Below are 18,925 nucleotides of genomic sequence, written 5' to 3'. Positions count from 1 at the left end.
TTCTAGCCCTTGATCAGTGACGTTTAGAGATGTCCCGGTTGTTACATTGTCTTCTACTGAGTTCTTCCATTGGTTGATCTGCAGTTTTCTTAGGTGTTAATTTCTGCCTGCTACCGTGTTACACATTCAATCACTAATTCGCTCGCTCTTTCAGGGGCCAGCCTGACACAGGGAAGGGCAGTTTGATTCCTGCCCTTGTTAACATTGTTACAATGTATAACTTAGTTATGAAACTAAACACATTTAGTTGAAAGGTGAGGAGTATAAAATATAAGCTACAAAAGTAATGCCATGGCATGCAAATAGATAAAAATACCAAAATACAAGGGGAGATACAAAATGTGCGCACACAAATTTCAAAACACAATTCCTTATCTTGAAGTGAAAGAAAGAGGAAGGAAGAAAAGGTAGAAGAGGAAAAACATATCCAAGGAGGGGAGAGCAACTGCAGGCAAGAGGAAAAGGGGCTTTCTGCTACAGGACTGGACAACTCCTGGGTCAGGTGGAGGTCCTACATGAAGTTTAAGAACCTACGTGAGCAGTTTGTTTTGGCTGTCTGCTCCTCCCAGCAGATGTCCGAGTAATTTAGGTCCCCCATGACCATCGCCTCTCTTGCCTGAATGGCCTCTGAAAGCTACCTGGAGAATACCAGGTCTAGCTCATCATCCTGATGAGGAAGTCTGTAGTAGGCCTCCACTACCAAGTCCTTTTCCCCTGGACCCCCCTGTATCCTAACCCACAATACCTCAGTATTCCCCTCCTCTACCCCTGCCTTGAAGATGGAAGATGTGGGTTTCCACAACAGCTTTCCCATGCTTGTTCAGTCTTGATAAGCCTGCATAGGTCTCAACACAAAGTCATTGCACAGCAATTCTGGACACCAATGGAAAGGAGCACGATTGCCAGCCCCTGCTCTGACAGGTGCCAAAAGCACTGGGGAGCAAAGAACCCAGTTTCATCTTCATTAATGACTAGGGCACAAAAAAGTAGAAGTGAGCTAGTAAAATTTGCAGATGAGATGAAGATGGAAGGCATCATCCATACAGAGAAGGATCAGAATATCCTGCAGGAAAGCTGAATGACTCTGATCACAATGTAGCAGCATTAAAAATGGACCCACCTGAAGGAATAGGAAGGGCTGCCCTGCAGAGGGACAGAATGTGAAGAGACAGAGTTTGTCTCAGTAAAGACACGGTTTGCCCTGCAGGTAAGTGAAACTGCTTTGGAGGCAGCCGTCTTTGAAGTGGGAGGGTTTGAAGGAGAGATGTTAGCAAAAGTCCGGGAAGAGTTTGGGCCTGGGATTGTCTGAGAGGCTTGTTTAAATGAGGGAAGCAGTTTTCCTGGGAAGGAGAACAAAGTGGGGGAGGGGTGAAAGACAGGCTGGAGACCAGGGAAAGGATCTCCCCACAGCTGCTCCTCTGAGAGCCCCTGGCACAGCGCTGCAGAAGTGGCAGCGAGAGGCTGCACCGAGAGTGCTGCACTGTGTCCGTTCTCTCTCCTTTCTCCCTCAAAGCCCTGTGGGGCAGGCACAAGAGAGGAGCTGCCTGTGAGGAGACTCCGAGCCTGGGAAGACCCTCCTGCAAGCCCCTGTGTGGCTGAGCACAGCAAGGGAGGGGAATGTGGGTCCAGGGGGAGACTGCTGGAGACTGCCCTGGTGTTTCCCCGTGAGTGAGAAGGCCACAGGGCTGGGCAGGCTCAGGTGCTGGAGGAAGCCCTGGGCTAGAGGGGCAGGGACTGCTCCAGCCACCAGAAGCCCCAGGGTAGGCAGGATCCAGGGAGGGGCTACATTTGCCCAGTACTGTGAGGCTGTGCTGGGCAGGGGACCATGGTACAACCACAGCCCAGACACTGCTCCCTGCTGAGCCAGGAACGGGGGTCTGGGCAGGATTAAGCTCTCTTCCAGGGACTGCAGGGGAGGAGCCACCGCCTGCTGCACTGAGACCCCTCGAGCTTGGAGAGGGATGCCAGCAGCAGGGGCCACCCACGCCCCTTGTGCAGGGACACAGATACAGTCCCTCTCTCTGAGAGACCCTGCCAGGGACAGTGCACACAGGGTCCTCAGTACACAGTGTACACATTATAGACTGTGTAAATAAGTTCTTGATGGTTTATTAGCTAGAGAATCAATGTATTTAGTTATTGGTTCCTGATTTATTGTGGGTAATTTGTATACCTTCCCCTAGTGTAATGTGTATCCAAGAAGCATTAACCCTTAAGCCACCATCGACAGATCATGCAGTGTAACATTTGTTTTATTGCATTGGTTATAGGTTACCTTGTAAATAATTAAATCCTGTAAATAGTTTTATAACGGTCTGCAAGGTTGATTGATTGTAAGGGGAGGCTCTTTGCTCGGGGACCCTGCAGCAGCTATCCAGGGAGCTGAGCAGGGCCACCGGCTACCGGTACCCCAGGATCCCACTATTCAGGTGAGGGCATGGGTAGCATCACGCCCAGGGTTACAACTAGATTAATGAACATGTCATAAATTTAAGAGTAAAAACAACACTGTTCTGTGCCACAATTAAAATGACCAGCACCACATGGTTGGAGAAGGAGCCACCAGTTGGCACAGAGCCTGGAGGCCATGGGCTCAAAATGGGTCCAAAAGCTGGAGCAGAGGCAGGATGCATCTGGGCCCTGGGACTGGAGGTGGATGCTCTCCCCACCGTTGGAAGAGGCCCAGCACTTCCCAGCATGCTCAGGGGAACAGCATAACCATGTGCGTGCTAGAAGGGAGATTGCCAGGGAAGACCCAGACACCTTCCTGATGGCCAGCTGGAGGCCAGCCATGTTTCCCAGGTCTAAAAAGCCCGAGTGAATGCCAAAGGAATCCTTCAACCCCAGAGCCTGGAGGACAGAAGAGCCTGCCCAACCCAACTGATGCGTGGCTTGGCATGAAGGTGGGCCCACCTGCCACTAGTGACAGAAAAACACCTGAGAACAGGTATCCCAGTGGGTCCTGTGGGTCTGAACTGGAGTGGACTTGATGGGAGGCCGAACAGAACCTGCACGCTCTGCTAGGGTGGCAGAGAACCCAAAGTGTGCCGACAGGAGACCAGTGGGGTGCCAGGTCCCATACAAGCACTGTGTGGGATGCCACAGCGCTGTAGCACACCTGACCTGGTCACAGGATGGGGAAAACCACTAATAGAAAGTTGGCCTGCCAGGAAGTCAATTTAGCCCACGGTGGGGAAGAAACTGAGGAGTGCAGTGGGCACCCACCTGCCCACCCCCTCACACTCAGGAGTGAGCTGCTCAGTGCAGGGGCAACATTGCCCTGCCCACCATCTAGGCCAGGCTCTTTTTGGTTAAGTTTTCTCTTTTGTGTTGCCATTCTCTGTAAACAAATGAATAACAGCAAGTAACCAGCAGCGTCTCTTTTCACTGGCGCTCCCTGCTGAGGAAGAAACCCATGATTGTGCCAAGGTGCTGCCAGAATTCATTGTAACACCTGAGTGGAAAGGGGTGGAGGGAAGGAGAAGCCCCATAGAAGAGATGCCAAGGGAATTGCCCCTGGGCCTCAAAGGAACCACTGAGCAACACCTCCAGAGGTATACTAGTAACAATATGTTGTGGCAGGTGAATAGGTTCAAGTACAACATGGCCCAAGGCAGTAGGACATGCCCTCCCATTTGGAGGGTGTGGGCCTCCCACCCCTGTGGGCTGCTGCTGTCTTCTGCGGGAGGTCGCTGCCTGTACCCGCCCCTCCTCACAGGCGGTGGCTGGGAGCGGATCCCACTTGCCACTCACCCGCCACTGCCAACACTGCCAGCGGCAGCTGTGGGCAGTCACTGCTCACCGCCACCAACACCAACACCGGTGGCTATGGACAGTCCCTGCTTGCTGCCATGATGTGCCCCCAGTCTTGGGAGGCACCAGTCATTCATGCCTAAACTGATAGATGATCAGATCAGCTGAGGGTCTGAGGCCATAGCAACCTCCAGGCAATGCGACAGATTCCCCAGAATTGCAATATTTGTGCTCTGGAATCATCACACTTTAGAAGCCAGGCAAGAACCAACATTATGAGCCCACATGGCTGGATTGGCCTCCATAGTCCTAGTACCATGGGCCTTGGCCTGTGCCTGGGGCTCCTGGTTGCAATGTCAATGTATGGCACAGTAAAGAACAACAGCTTGTTTACAGAGAAAGCAAAAGCTGCTTACCACCAGATTTCCTGTCATCAGACACTCAAGAGAAGTGCAAAAAAGTGCTCCAAAGTTCCTGTTCTGGACATGGCGTAATGTGTGAAACTGTCACTTCATTCCTAATGAGACATGACAGCTTATCCATATCCTCTCAAAGACTGGATTGCTGTGAAGCCAAAAGTGTCTTCTGCTTTGATACTTCAGGTTTTTCCATGGTGATTCATGGGAAAGAAGGAAGTCGATCTTCTAGACTCTGAAACATCAGAGGAAAGGTCATGTAGGTGTATATCAGGACAGCTTGTCAGCTAAGGTAAATCTATGATGCCTTAGAGCAAAGCCCATCCATGCCAGCATGGTGTCTGGCCCACTGCCTACAGAGGAGCATGGGCTGAAAGCAGAGCTTGCCCGCATCTTTTGTTTACTGATTCTTGTTTTGTGTCACGATCTGCAGTTTGTTCTGTTTTCACCATGTGATGCTGCAAACAGAACGGGTTTCACAGAACCCTGTGACTGAACTACAATTAGGAGAAAATGTGATTTCCCAGAAGGAGGGACAAGGAGAGCCTGCTTCCCTTCCTTACATGGCTGTGCTGAGTTTCTGGAACTGAGCCCCTACCAAGTTAGCAAGAAGGGACTGGAGAGCTTTCCAAGGAAGAGCAGGAGAGTCCATTGCTAGGTTTGCCCCCTAAAAAGCAGTTTGTGAAAGTAAGGACAGGAGAAGTCTGTGGTTTCTACGAGCATCCCAAGCTAGTGGGGATAATAATATCAAGATTTTGGGAGGGCTAGATTATACCCATCTGCTGCCTGAGGGGTTCTTGTGCTTCTCTTTACCACCACTGGTGGTGGCCATTGTTCGATCCTGGAGTACACGGACCTTGGGTTTGAGCAGCTCTGGCAGTGCCTACATTTTTGTGTAAACAAAGCCCAGGCCAGATGATTTCTCTGGAGCCTGCTTTTCTCCATACTACCTTCTCAAAAGCCTGGACTTGGGACTACTTTTCTCAAGGAAAACTACTTTTCTCAAGGCTTCAATACACAAAAGCACTCTGGTTCTGGAAAATTTGACAGCTGCCCAGTGTGGGAAAGGAGATGGCAAAGGACCATGTACTGGGACTATTTAAAGCCTCAGGAAGTCATTGCTCACACATGTGCTGGCTCCCTAGAGCTCTTGGGAATATTCGGAGTTAGCTTGGGGCTTCGGGAGGGTAGGGCATCAGTTGTAACCCTGCTAGCCAAATCAGGGGGTGGGCACATAGTTGTTTTCCTCTGTATTTTCCAACTTTGTCTTTGATGAAACACTGTGTTTTTGTTTTTCTTGTTCCTAACAAGTTAATTTTGTGAAATCTTCCCCTATGGCCAGGGACCAAGGGTTTATGACTGAGACTTGAGGGATTTTGTGCGGTTGCTGGATGAGATGCTCATGTCACAACGCAAGGCTTTCAGACTAGGAGTGCACTGTCTTCGAGATGGATGCTTCTGGGGGTTGAGTTATGAGCCCTGAACGCCACCTGCTGGTAGCTGCTCACTGCTGGTTGGTTAATGCTATGCTATGCAGCAAAAAGCCTGGCTTCCTTTCCATTTTCTTCCTTTCCCTCCTCAGTATATAGGGTAAAGCAGGGCTATTCCTACCTTGTGGGCATGCCACTGGTTGTACTGTGCTGCAAAATCATTGGTATGTGCTTTGCTCTCTAACACCTGTTGGTTGGTTCCCAGTAGATGTGCTGCTTACAGCCCCCTGCTCACCCAGGGCAATTTGAAGGCCATTTGCTCTGCCCACAGCTGGCCCAAGAGCTTAAGGTCAAAGAAGGGCCCAAGGAACAGTTGTGGCCCTTCTGTGTCACTTGTCCAGGAGCTACAGCTGGCTGGAAACCTTAAAGTAGTTTTTGGTTAAAACTTCTGACTCCCAGGCTCAAGGTACTTTGTAAAATCACCTTACGTTTGAGCTTTCATTGAGTCATCTGCAGTTTCCCCACAGAATCCTGCCCAGCTGCCCCAAGGCCAGAGACATGAGGCTTGTAGTGTCTGTGTCTTTGGGCATACAGTCATGTTGACTACCCTGGGACGGGGGATCCAAAGTTCCATAACCCCGGAGTAGCCTCACTAGTCCAGAGCTCCCAGGCTCCCTGAAGCCCCAACTCTAAGCAGACCTTGGTTCCACCCTGCAGCAGAAAGCCTGGAAGCCCTGAGAACATTAGCTCGAGCCACGGCTCCTAACTTCCCCGCAGAGCCGCTCTCCAAGGGCAGTTCTCAGAGTTTGCCCAACTTCATAGCAGGAAACCTGAAAGCCCTACGTCAAACTCCATGGCTCTATCTCAGGTTCTTCGATGGCCAAGCTCCTGCACAGCCAGCTCAAAGACCCAGCTGGCTTTGAAGCCTGGAAGCCAGGTAGTGCCCATCCTTACCCCATTCTGGTCCCATGAGCCACCTTGCTCTTAACAGAGCTCAGGTGCTTCTACCTCTCAAATCATCAGCCCAACACTGCTGCCTGCAGCCCAGAGGCTGGGTCCTGCAGCCCATTTAACTGCTACTCATGCCTGGTGCCCCTTGCAGCTAGGTTCCCTGCCTGTAGCACTTGCTTTGCTGGCTCTGTCCTGCATGCCTGGCACTTGCATGGTGTCAGAACTGTTCAAGCCCCAGCACTGACTCCTGCCCTTTGAGCAGCATCAAGACTCCACATGACCATGCAAGAGGGAGGGGTCATTCTCCTATGGCTTCAGGCATCCTGGAAAGTCCTAGGATGATTTGAACAGCATAGGCCACTGCTCCCCACCCCTTGCAGGGTCCTAGGTCTTCACAGGATTGTGCAAGGGGTGGCAGAATACCAGCGGAGGGGCAGGGGGAGGAGAGCAGTTCTCCTCGCCCTTGTCACTTCTACAGGGCAGGGAACTGATATTGGCAGCTGCTGTTTTTCAGTGAGGCCAACCAGTAATTGACACCCTGCCGCTTTTCCAGGCTGGGGGACAGATGAGCTGTCAACGATCTGGCTCCCTTGGGATTTTGAGAAGTCAAGTGGACCAAGGAGCAGCCCTCTATTGCCCCCTGCCTCTGTGTACCTTTCCAACCACAGGGCTGGAGTGCCTGTATGCCCCCTTCTCTCCACATTTTCATGTTGCTGGAAATTTTGGCACTCCAACAGAAGCCTGTCCGCACCCTGGCACTTTAGGTCTTTGGGAACCAGCTTTCTGTCTGGAACTCTCATGTTATCCTGTCATCCAGTAGATGGTGCCAGAACTCAGCAGAAATGTTCTTTAGTTTAAGTTTCTTCTGTGAAAACAGGTTGATTGGTATATTCTTTTCTAGCTCTAGGATTACATGGAATACATATACTGGTAATTCTTTATCTGACTGAGAAAATAGTCTTGTAATATAAAAACAGGGACCTGTCTAACATTTAACCATGGACAGTGTTGGGGCACTCAAGTCAATGGGTGGAACTGTATGTCTTCTTAGTGGTCTAAGTAGCAGTTTTCTAGTTGTCTACATGACTTTTTAAGCAGTTAAATGCAGACAGCCATTCTACTCCTGGAGGCATCACCCTGTACGCTAGATGACTATATACACGTACATTTCAGTAGTAACAAAATGGAGGAAGAAGAGAGGGCTTCCATGTTTTGGTCTCAATAGCTGATTGTTTAGGGCACTCACCTGGGAAACTTGAGATCCAAGGTCTAGGCCCTGCTTGTCCAGTGGGAGTTTGTACCTGGCTCTCTCAGACTTTAGTACTTCTTCAAACCACCACACCACAAGTCGGGCAATAGCTAGGGACCTCTCTGATGTTCGTTTTGAGGCTGAGCCTCTGTCCCTTGCATTTAATATAGTCAATGGAAAAACTGGATGGAGAGTAGTACAAGGGGAAGTCTCTGTCTCACTGGGAGCAAGGCTCCAGGCTAGGATTTAGGCTCTCCTCCATTCCAGCCTGGCAGCCACCTCCTTGAGCTGCACACCCTCTGCCTGCTCTCTTCTTCCTGGCCCTACATACATCTGTCTTGTGGCTGCCCATGGGCCCAGTTCAAAAAGATGACCAGAAAAGGGTTTGGGTAATGCCTGACCTTGGCATGATGACCACAGCATTGTGCTAGAGAGCCAGAGAGATGTGTGGTTAAAACTCATGTGACTTGGAGAGCTAGAAGCTTGGTGAATAGCTTCCTAGACAAGTATCCCGGCCACTAGGTAGCGAGGCCTAAAACACAGGCATGTCGCCCACTTCTCTGGGACACACTTGGGAGTTGTGGTTTTCACCAGTTGCATTTTCAGGCTAAGAATGCCCATAACTGTCTACAAGGGGTGCACCCACATTGCTGAAGGGCACATCCTCAGTACATATCTGTAACAGGGCCCCTACCCCATTACTAGGGCCATTGGATGGTTTAGGGTTTGCTCTCACTGCTACCTCTCCCACCCCCTTCCTTGCCACAATCATTCTCCACCCTCTCTCCAGTCGGTGCCAGTGTGGCCCTTCTCGTTTGTCTCCCCAGGTTGGCACTTCCCCCCTTTCTCAATCCGTGCCCATCTTTCTCTATCTACACACACACACTCCTTCAGTTTGCCTATATTATGGGGTCTGAGTTGGTGGGCTTCCAAGTGCTGCCACAGTTTGCACACAGGCTGAGGATGTGAAACAAGGTGGCCAGCAAGTGCAGGTGCTGACAGAACCTGATGACCCAGGAAGTAGAAGTGGAAGTGAAGGCTCAGGTGGCCCAGAGCCTGCTACATTAACCCAAGCCATAGGCTAGGGAGGGGCAGGGCTGAGGGAGCTGATGGGGACAAAGTGTACCCCCTTCTCCCCTGGGAGGCACAAGGGCAGAAGCACAGACTGTGGCAAGCGGGGCTTGGGAAGCAGTCAGAGTGAAGAGAGGCTGTGGACCTGCACAGGAAATAAGCTGAGTACCTTGTGCATTTTCCTGTTTTGTTTTCTTTCTACTTGATCCTTTCCACACAGGGGGTGAGCTGAACCCTTGTGGAACATTACTGTGCCCAGGGATGGGTGTTGGCACTGTGGTGCTTTTCATTTTGTTCCCCGGAGGATCAGATTGCCACTGAAAGGGGTGATTCGGACACCCCAAACTCAAAACTCAGGCAAGCAGGAAGAGCACAAAGACTGGGTACAATCTGGGACCACCAGTATACAACATGGTGGATATCATGAGTTTTGGAACCAGAGGTCATGATGCATGAAGCTAAGCTGAGGGCCAGCGACCCTGAACAGTGAGCCTAGAAGTCTTAGCTAAAGTAGGTGGGATGGGGCCAGGGAGCTCCAGACCAGATAAGAGCCCATTTCTTTAAAAACATACCTTACCCTCTGGGCAGCCTCCCCTACTAAATTTACATCAAGATATAGCAGGTAAGAATACTGGAAGGGAGGTGAGGGCAGAAAGTACAGACACTGGGAAAGGCAGGAATACGATAGTGACACTTGTGGGGCGTCTACAATCCCCAGTTTATGTGCATGTGTTCACTAGGCATCCATGCTGCTGAGAAATAAAATGCCTACCTTTGTATAATTGCCAAAAAGGCCAGGTAAATGATTGAAAAGGGGCGACTTAGACAACCAGAAAGAAATAGAATATCACCCAGGGGGTCTACTCATGTGACTAAGGCTTGCAAGATCAAGTCCATGACCAGGGGTATGTATCTAGGCAATTTTTAAACCATATTTGCTTTAACTGTTGAAATTATACAGATCATAACTGATCATCATATTTATAGCAGGGTCAGTGTATGGGCCATTCCACGGAGATATAAAGGACCTCTTCTGACAAGGAGCATGAAGGCAATAGAAATGGTCAGCTGGGGGAGTATAAAACAAATGCAGCTATCAGAATTTCTATTAGTGGCACACTCTAGAATGTGATTTAGATGTTCTTAATTAGCCTGAGTTTGGATGAGAACACAGAACTCAAACAGATCTTGTCTGCCTGTCCTACCTTGTGACTCCTGTGGGATGTGAATAAATATATTTATTAAATAGTAAGTCCCACATGAACTTCTCATAAACAGATTGGAGAAATGTAGGCTCAACAAAACTGCTATAAGGTGGATAGACAACTGGCTTGATAGCAGCAAGCAAAGGGTAATTGTAAGTGGATCCATGTCAAAATGGCAGGTTTCAAGTGGCATCCCACAGGGGTCTATCCTGGGTTCAATGCTGTTCAACATGTTTATTAATGGAATTGAGCACTTCTTGAGCAGATCTGCAGATGACACAAAACTGGGGAGGACTGTGAACACACTGGAGGACAGAAGTGCAATTCAGAAGGATCTCAAGAGATTGGAAAGCTGGCTGCAGCTAAGTGGATGAAGTGCACTGCAGACTAATGCAAGGTGCTACACCTTAGGAAGAATCATCAGAAACACAAATACAAAAGGTGTAGGGGAAAATCCAGAGGATGTTCAGCAACATGGTTGCATCGTGCTTTGGCTGTGTGCCATATGCACAGTGAGATCTTAGAACTCAGAAATTTCAGGGCAGCTCCTGCTTAGAGCTCTGAATGTGCTGTGAGCTACATGAGCTCACTGATACAGGGTCAGCCTCGAGTCCCTTTTTTCAAGTAGCTCTGGAGCCTGCTATTATTCCCTTTTTCCCTCCCTCTGCCCCAGCAGGAGCTCTGAGGGTTCATTGGCATCCAGGATCACAGCAAGGGACTACAGTCGCTCCTACTTCAGCTGTGTGGCGCATTCTCAATGAGCTCTGTACTGCCATTGCAACAGTCCTGGATGTGCCCATGAAAATGAGTAATACCTGGCTGAATAGCAGCACTGTGAAAAGGATCTAGGGTTCTTGTTGGATTACAGACCCAATATGACTCTGCAGTGTGATGCAGCTGCACAAAGATTTTGGGCTACATTATTGGTGATGTATAGGGGATGCAAAAAGGTGCCACTGACACTGCTGGTGGTGCCTGCGGGTGGTCGCTACTTGCCACCCCTCTTCCCCCCTTGCTGCTGACACCACCAGTGGAGTCTGTGGGCAGTCCAAAATTGCCGCTGGCTGCTGCTGCCACAACCACTGCACGTGGCATCTGCAGGTAGTTGTCAACCACTGGCCGGTGCTCACCCCCCAGCCCCGCCACCGCCAGTAGCACCATAGATGCCTGCAGGAGCTCACTGCTTGCCACTGCCATGTTCCCACCTCCGACAGTGCCGCCACCACCTGTGGAAGCTTGCTGTGCCCCACCAGCCTCCGGGGGCACGCACGCAGCGTTCATGGGCTACATCAAAAAGAGCATTAGGTGGAAGACGTGGGAGGTGATAGTGCCTCTTCAAACAGCACTGGTTAGGCTGCATCTAGAGTAGTGTGTGCAGTTTTGGACTCCACATTTCAAAAAGGACATGGAGAAGTCAGAAGCAGGAGACAAAAATGATAAAGGGCTTGGAAGGCAAGTCATATGAGGAGAGGTTGAAGGAAATGGGTACATTCAGCTTGTGGAAAAAGCACTTAAGAGGGGACATGACAGCAGTGTTCAAATATCTGAAAAGCTGCCATAAAGAAGAGGGAGAACACTGTTTTTACATTGCTGCAAAGAACGTATGTGTAGCAATGGCCTGAGTTACAGCAAAGCAGGTTTAGATTGTGTATCAGAAAAAAACTTCTTCACTGTTACAACAGTGATGCAGTGGAATAGACTGCCTGCGGGGGGGCGGGGGGGGGCTGGTTTGTTGAATCTCAGTTACTGCAGTTAGGGACAGACATTACACATAAACCAGTTTAAGTGATCAGAAACTGGTTTAAACCTGTAATAGAACAGATGCTCAGTGCACATAAACCAGTTTCAAAATGGCTGAAACCAGTTTGAGATACTACATTCAACCAGGTTTATCAGACTTAACTGATTTGGCTCAAACCAGTTTATGTCATGTCTGTCCCAGACCCCTTGCTGATTTAAGGTAAACCAGACTCCCCTGGCATCCCGGTATGCTCTCTGGGCTGGGTGGGGCTCTCTGGTCCACAGCAGGGCTCCCCTCTGATCCCTGGCTGCAGCTCTGGCAGAGACTGCAGGTACAGCAGGGTCTGCCTGGCCTCCCTCTGCCCTCCTCCACGCCCCCCACTGCTCAAGCAGGAATCCCCTCTCCCTCCCTCCTATCTCAGCACAGCCCCCAGCCTCACAGACCCTAGGCATGTGGTATGTTAGCTAATGCTGAGAGGTGTCCGAGTGCATGTCTCCAATTTCACTGGGACAGGCAGACACAACAGTGACCACTTAGGGCTTTTTGGAGCTAATCAACAGGTCAGCTGGTAAGCTGTTTAAGAGGAGTTTGAACTAATGGAGAGAGGCTATTGTTTTGCTAATGGGGTGATAAACCCTGTTATCAGCCTCCTGCTGGCCTCGTCACCTGTCAATTTACTGAAGACAATATAAAGAAGCAGGGAGGGAAATCAACAGATTCATGCACTGCACCCTGCCACCCCCCTTCCCTCAGAGTGCTAGCAGGGCGCTGGGCCTGGCAACACTCCCACCCCTTGAGCAGCCAGCAGGGAAAAGCCTGGGATGGTGTAGGCACACCTCCCTAATCAGAAGTTCTGCTGCAGCCTGGTCTCACACCCCTCAGCTCAGCACTGCAAGGGAAGGGAGGGCTGCTCTAGTGTACCCTGACTTGTACCCTGAGCCACTGCAGGCATGTGCCTGAATTTCCTCAGCCCAGAGAGAATGTCTGTCCAGTTACAAATTGGTTCAGCCTAGCCAGGTTAGACTAACCTGCAAAGAGTGAATCAATTCAGGCTCAGACTTTTTGAATGTCTGTTCCTAGCCTGCAGGTGTTGAAGAAGAGGTTGGATAAGCACTGGTCAGAGATGATCTAGGAATAGCTATGTCTGTACTATGCTATGGGTATTCCCCATGCTTCCGGGTCTGGTTGGTTGTCATATGGGGCTGGAAATTATCCCCCCCCTCCTCCCCAATGTTGCTACACTTGTCAGGGGTCTTTTTTTTCCCCCCTCCTCCTAAGCATTGGGTTTTGGCAGTAGCCAAGGCTGGGAGTTTTGACTAGGGTGCGTCAGTGCTCCTGCTGGGATGATTCAGACCCAAAGGTTCCTGAGTAAAAGATCTTACCCCTGCTGTTCAGGGTCAAACTGATTGCTACATTTGGGGTCAGGAAAGATTATACCCCACAGATTGATACGGACTGGGGGAGGTTGTTGGGGGGGAAATCTTCCTTGGATCTCTCTGGTGTATTTTAACAACCTTCACAACAGCAGGGCACTGGCCACTATTGTCCACCTGGTTTACTTGTAGCAGATTAGGGCACTCTTCCTTTTAGTTCTGTGACAGGTTTGACTGTGCAGTCACACAATAATAATAATAGGTTAGACCAGGATTTGTATGGGATGGTTTAGATAAGGATGATCCTGCCTCAGGCAGAAGGTTAGATTAGACGACTCCTCTAGCCCTACTTTTCTATGATTCTATAATTAAATATTACTTTCATGCCCAGGGGCCCCAGTTTTGGACCAAGGCCCCGCTGTGCTAGATGCTGTACAAACATAAAAGCAGTCCCAGCCCTGGTTGGTGACCATATACCTGAGATTTTCTTTTTACATTTACAGTTTTGTACTTTTGCTGAAGCAAGAGTCAGAACCTTCCACTTAAATGAGATCAAAATGAGGCCCCCAGTTTTTCCCTGTCATTGAGATTTGCATTCTAGTGTTCCATGGTTGTGTGGTGATGACCAAAACGTGTCCACAGTATTTTATAGCATTGCTGTGATAAATGAAATGATAAAGGGCAGTCGAAACAACCATGAAAGCAAACTGCATCCAAACAGCACACATGTCCAACTGTTTCTAGCTGGGAGGTCAGAAAGGGTGTCAGAGGTCAAACCATGTATGTCTCTGTCTATTTCTAGCTGGGATGGGGCAGAGGGCCCAAGGAAGTGGCTATTATAACATGATTAGGAGTGCCATGCTGCTTTCCCCACCCTGCCCCCACCTTGCTAGAAAGGGGTCCGGGATGGCAAAGGAGGTTGCTAGTGATGACCCAGCTAGTTCCTGAAGAATTCATGCTTTTGTTTCAAATACAGTGGCCCCAGTGCTGGACCCCAAACTCCTATTCTTCATGTTTCCAGCTCCAAAGGAAGTGTCGGCCTGTCCTGCCTTCTGCCAAATATGCCCAGCTACAAAGATGAGTTGGTTGTCTCTGAGAGCTGTAAACTGTCACTTTCCACCATAATAGGGAACTAACCTGCACTCTGCTTCTGTCCTAGGACAGTAACTATTTCACTGCTGCTCTTACTCAAACTGCTTTACTTTTAGTGCTTCTCTACCTGTTTAGACAGGAGGCACTCTTCAATAACTCTTCTGAATTAGCAGCACTCAATTTTGCAAACTAATTTATTTCTTACAGTGCTTACTTTCTCTCACAACAGCCCAGGGTGCTGCAGCACTACAGTTGGGTTTTTTTTGGTTTTTTGTTTGTTTGTTTGGGGGGGGAGGGGGGGAGGGGGAAGAGACAGGGACAGTATTGTGTGTGGGGTTTTTTAAAGGAAAATTTTTCGTGTCCCCAGTCAAAGCAGCCAAATCAATTCCAAATCCATATGAATCATTCAAGAATCATATGTGAGTGGCCCTGCTACTGGCAAGCGTCCTCCATCCCTGCCTGGGGCTTCAGATACTTCCAAATCCTTTGGCAGGTATCCTTTGTGCAGGCCCGAGCCTGGAGGCTTGGGGTTCAGATGCCCCTGAGTTCTGCTTGCCCTTAGCTGCATGGCCACAGAAGCAAGCTAAGGAGGAGTCTCCCATTCCTATAAAGTCGGCATATAGCTGAGATCCTCCTGTGGGAGGCTAACTATGAGACTCTCATAGGGAGTCCTGTCTGCAAGCAGACAAGAGTTCAACTCCCCACTACACAGTGCCATTTTAATTGGCTTTCCTCAGTCAGGGTACTGCCCCCTGCCACGTTCGTGGTTCTCCCGTGCCAGCAAGAAAATCACCTTGGTGGTCATGGTATTTTCCCCTGAAACGCATCACACGTCACCATGGGTGGATCTAGAATTTTGTGAAGCAGGGTACAGGAGTAGCAACCAGCACTGCAGGGGTAGCTGTCCCCCTGCTCCCAGCTCTCCACCCCTACCCAGGCAGGGTATACCATGGCAGCAGCAGAGGGAACTTTTTTTTAAGTCCCCAAATCACTTCAGAAACCCATCTCCCTGTCCCCACCCTGCTGTCAGGACCCCCTCCTTTCCCTCTGTCCTCAGCAGCATGTCTCCTCCCTAGGGTTGCCCTATGAGGAGAGACTATGGGACCTAAACCTGTTCAGCCTTCACAAAAAAGGCTGAGAGGGGATCTGGTAGCCACCTACAAACTTGCCAAGGGAGACCAGCAGGCAATGGGAGAGTCCCTCTTCCCCTGAGCACTATTGGGAGTTACAAGGAATAACGGCCATAAATTGACTGACAGTAGATTCAGGCTAGATATCAGGAGGCAATACTTCACAGTTAGGGCAGCTAGGATCTGGAACCAACTTCCAAGGGAAGTGGTGCTCACCCCTACCCTGGGGGTCTTCAAAAGGAGGCTGGACGATCACCTAGCTGGGGTTGTTTGACGCCAGCATTCTTTCCTGCCCGTGGCAGGGGATCAGACTTGATGATCTGCTCAGGTCCCTTCCAACCCTACCATCTATGAAACTATATCTCCCAGGTGATTCTCAGTAGTCTCCCAGAGATTTACATCTAATTCCTGGAGGGTTGGTAACCCTGTCCCTCCCCTCCCATTTGTCCCCTCCCCTGTCTGCTACTGCTGCTGTTCCCACTGTCCCCAGCTGATTGGTGGGGAGAGGGGCAGGCATCCAGAGCTGCTCCTGTCCTCTCTAGCAGGGCTCAGCAGGTCACAGCAATAGTGGCAGTAGGCAGGTTCCTCCTCTTTACCTGTCCCTGCCTCCTCCTGGAACAAGCATGGGGCAGGGGAACCCACCCACTGCTGCAACGGTCTCTTGTTGAGCCCAGCCGCTGTGGCTGCTCCCCCTTGAGAAATGAGAGTTCTGGTTTGAGACTGGAAGGGGGTGGGAGGACTACAGGATTCTTACCTGATTTGGGGACTTTTTAAAAAGTCCCTGCTTCTCCTGTGGCATGTGCTGAAAGCAGGGTGCATCAGTACCATTGCACCCCCTCTGGTTCCATGCACTTCAATCACTAAGAATTTGCTAAAATAGTTAAGATTATCATTAATTGGATCTTAGATAGTGAAGAAGAAATAATACATTATACGTAGTGTACACTAGTATTTTGGAGGAATAATGAAGTCCCTTGCAGGGTATGTGATGAAATTCTGGTGGCACTGAAGCCAATGGCAAAACTCCTACTGACTTCACCCAGGGTATCTGCATGTTCTGTATGGATATGAAGTTAAGAAATGTCTGGCATCGTGGGGTTTCCCTGCTCTTAAGGATCATCAGCTATCTCTCTATATGAAGATGATGTCTTTTGTGAGATAGGATTACTGGTGAGTTTTAAGGTGGCTGAGGAGTTTAGTCCATACTCTGCAAGTTTTTCCACAGATATGACATGTGCTGCCTTGGCGGGGTGGGGCACAACTGTTGGCCAGGATGTTGTGCGCTTTCCTTCCTCTCTGCTGTTTCTCAGCTTTCTGAGCAAGACAGTTCTATTCAAAGTGGGCTGTAGCTTGATGTATGGTACAGTGCCACTGAGACCTGTTACCAGCCAGCACTTCCCAATTTGTAGGGTTGATGCCATGCTTCTTAAGGTATGCTTTCAGGGTGTCTTTGTAGCACTTCCTCTGTGGGTCATCCTCTTACCATGACTAAGTTGAGAGAAGAGGACTTGCTTTGGGAGACAGTCATTCGCATGCAGTGGCCTGCCCAGCAGAGTTGATGTTTCATGATCTTTGCCTCAATATTGGTTATGTTAGCTGCAGAGAGGATGCTGGCATTGGTGCAGTGGTCTTCCCATCTAATGCGAACAATCTTCCAGGCACTTAATGTGACTTCAATATGTCACCCACGTCTCACGACCATAGAGGAGTATGGGGATAACCTGCTGGGTTGATTCTGCATTACATGTAGTTGCTTACAATGCTGTAATGTAGCAGTCTGCTGCACAACAAGATCACCTACTGGTACCAGTCCTACCTGGACTTCACAGGAATCCCATTCATTTTTAGACCCACTTCAGAGTTTTGGGAATCAGCCAGAAAGATCCTATATAATATGAACTCTGGCTCCTGAGGAACCACCTCTCTCAAGTCAATGCCACTGTAGGGCAGGATGCGTTTAATACAGGATCCTCAACTCCTGAACTCACTCCATGCCCCAACTCTTTGTGCTATCTGCCCCCTCCCCACCACCAGTCTGTACCTGGAGCAGTAAGCAGTATCCCTGCCACCAGGGGCTGCTCCTCTGGAGATTTGCCAGTGACTGGAGCACCTATCCCTGTGGCTGGGCCCTCCTGCCTCCTCCAGAAGCACACAAGGACCAGGTGGACAAGTTGGGTTGAAAAGCACAGTGTTGCAACCGCCCTCCCTCCCTCCCCACCACCCCCTGCAGCAGAGCACATTGCTCAGAGCACTTTGCAGGGGGAAGGATGGGGGTGGGGGAGCAGCAGGGAGAGTCCTTAGAGAAGCCCTGCAAGCTCCACTTGACTGTAGACACTGGAGTAGATGCAGAGCACCAGGTAGGGGAGAAGCAAGCACTTATCTCTTCACAGAGGGGTCAGTACTGCAGCACCCTTAAGAGGACATTGTAGTGACCCAGGGTGCCACATCACCCTGGCTGAGAATCATTGGTCTAGCTCCTGGGTTAACACCCCTGGTGTAGGATGCAGCAGAAGGCAGAGATGGAAAACTCCCATTTGGGATCAAGCCTTCATTCCTGCCCTGCAGGATTGTTCCTTACAATCTATGTTGGGGCGGGCAACTATTTTGGCTGGCGGGCTACTTAACAAGTTTTGGTGAGCTGTCGAGAGCTGCACATACAAAATCATTCAGAAGATATAATTTTAACAAATTATAGATAAAAAAATCTATACATGTATCAAATGAAGTGTATGTCTGTATGTTTGCTTATAACTCAAGAATGGCTGGTCCTATCTACTCTAAACCTTCCAAAGTCACTGAATACTATCCAAAGAAAACTATAGGTGGGTTATTTTTCACTTGACCCTTTTTGGTACTTCCATTGACTGGGATTATTTCACTTCTCAGATTACAAAATGGTACCTTTTTGGATATGGTGAATTAAGTTCAATTGTCATTATTATATTGGTGCTTGCCTTTGTTTGCTCCACATTAAATACGTTGTACTATGTTCTTTAAAAATAAACAATATTTTTTACCTAAATATGTTGTAGTAAGTTCTTTGAAAAATAAACAAACACGCAATTACAAAAAAAAACCCCAACAACAACAATTTCAGCTAGTCATATACTAAAAATCAAACATCTTGTAACAGGGGGCCTGCTCAGGGCCGATCTTGCTGTGGCCCGCCCACCTGTTCCTGGGCTAACTGCCCATCTTCTTGCCCACCATGCCTTGTTGTTATTATTAAATCAGTAGATGTTAATAAGCGGGAGGCTACCCATTTACTGCCCCGATGCCAGGGGGTGCTATCTGCAGCTCCATTCATCCCCTACACCACAGCCCAAGCCTCGCAGATAGCATCTAGATGTTCTCATCATCACCGGCCCCCACACTGGGCCCCAGAATCCTCCTATTGAACCCCACCTGGATTCCTCCCCTCAGGCGGACTCTTCCACCATCATACCCGGCAGCATAGCTCCCTGAAGTGGTTCCCCTTCGGGTGTGATCCCCCCACCCGGACCTTCGGCTCTCT

Source organism: Alligator sinensis, unplaced genomic scaffold, assembly GCF_000455745.1.
Source record: "Alligator sinensis unplaced genomic scaffold, ASM45574v1 scaffold794_1, whole genome shotgun sequence".
NCBI classification, from domain to species: Eukaryota; Metazoa; Chordata; order Crocodylia; family Alligatoridae; genus Alligator; species Alligator sinensis.
The sequence above is the reverse complement of the archived record's forward strand: the minus strand, read 5'-3'. Positions refer to the sequence as shown.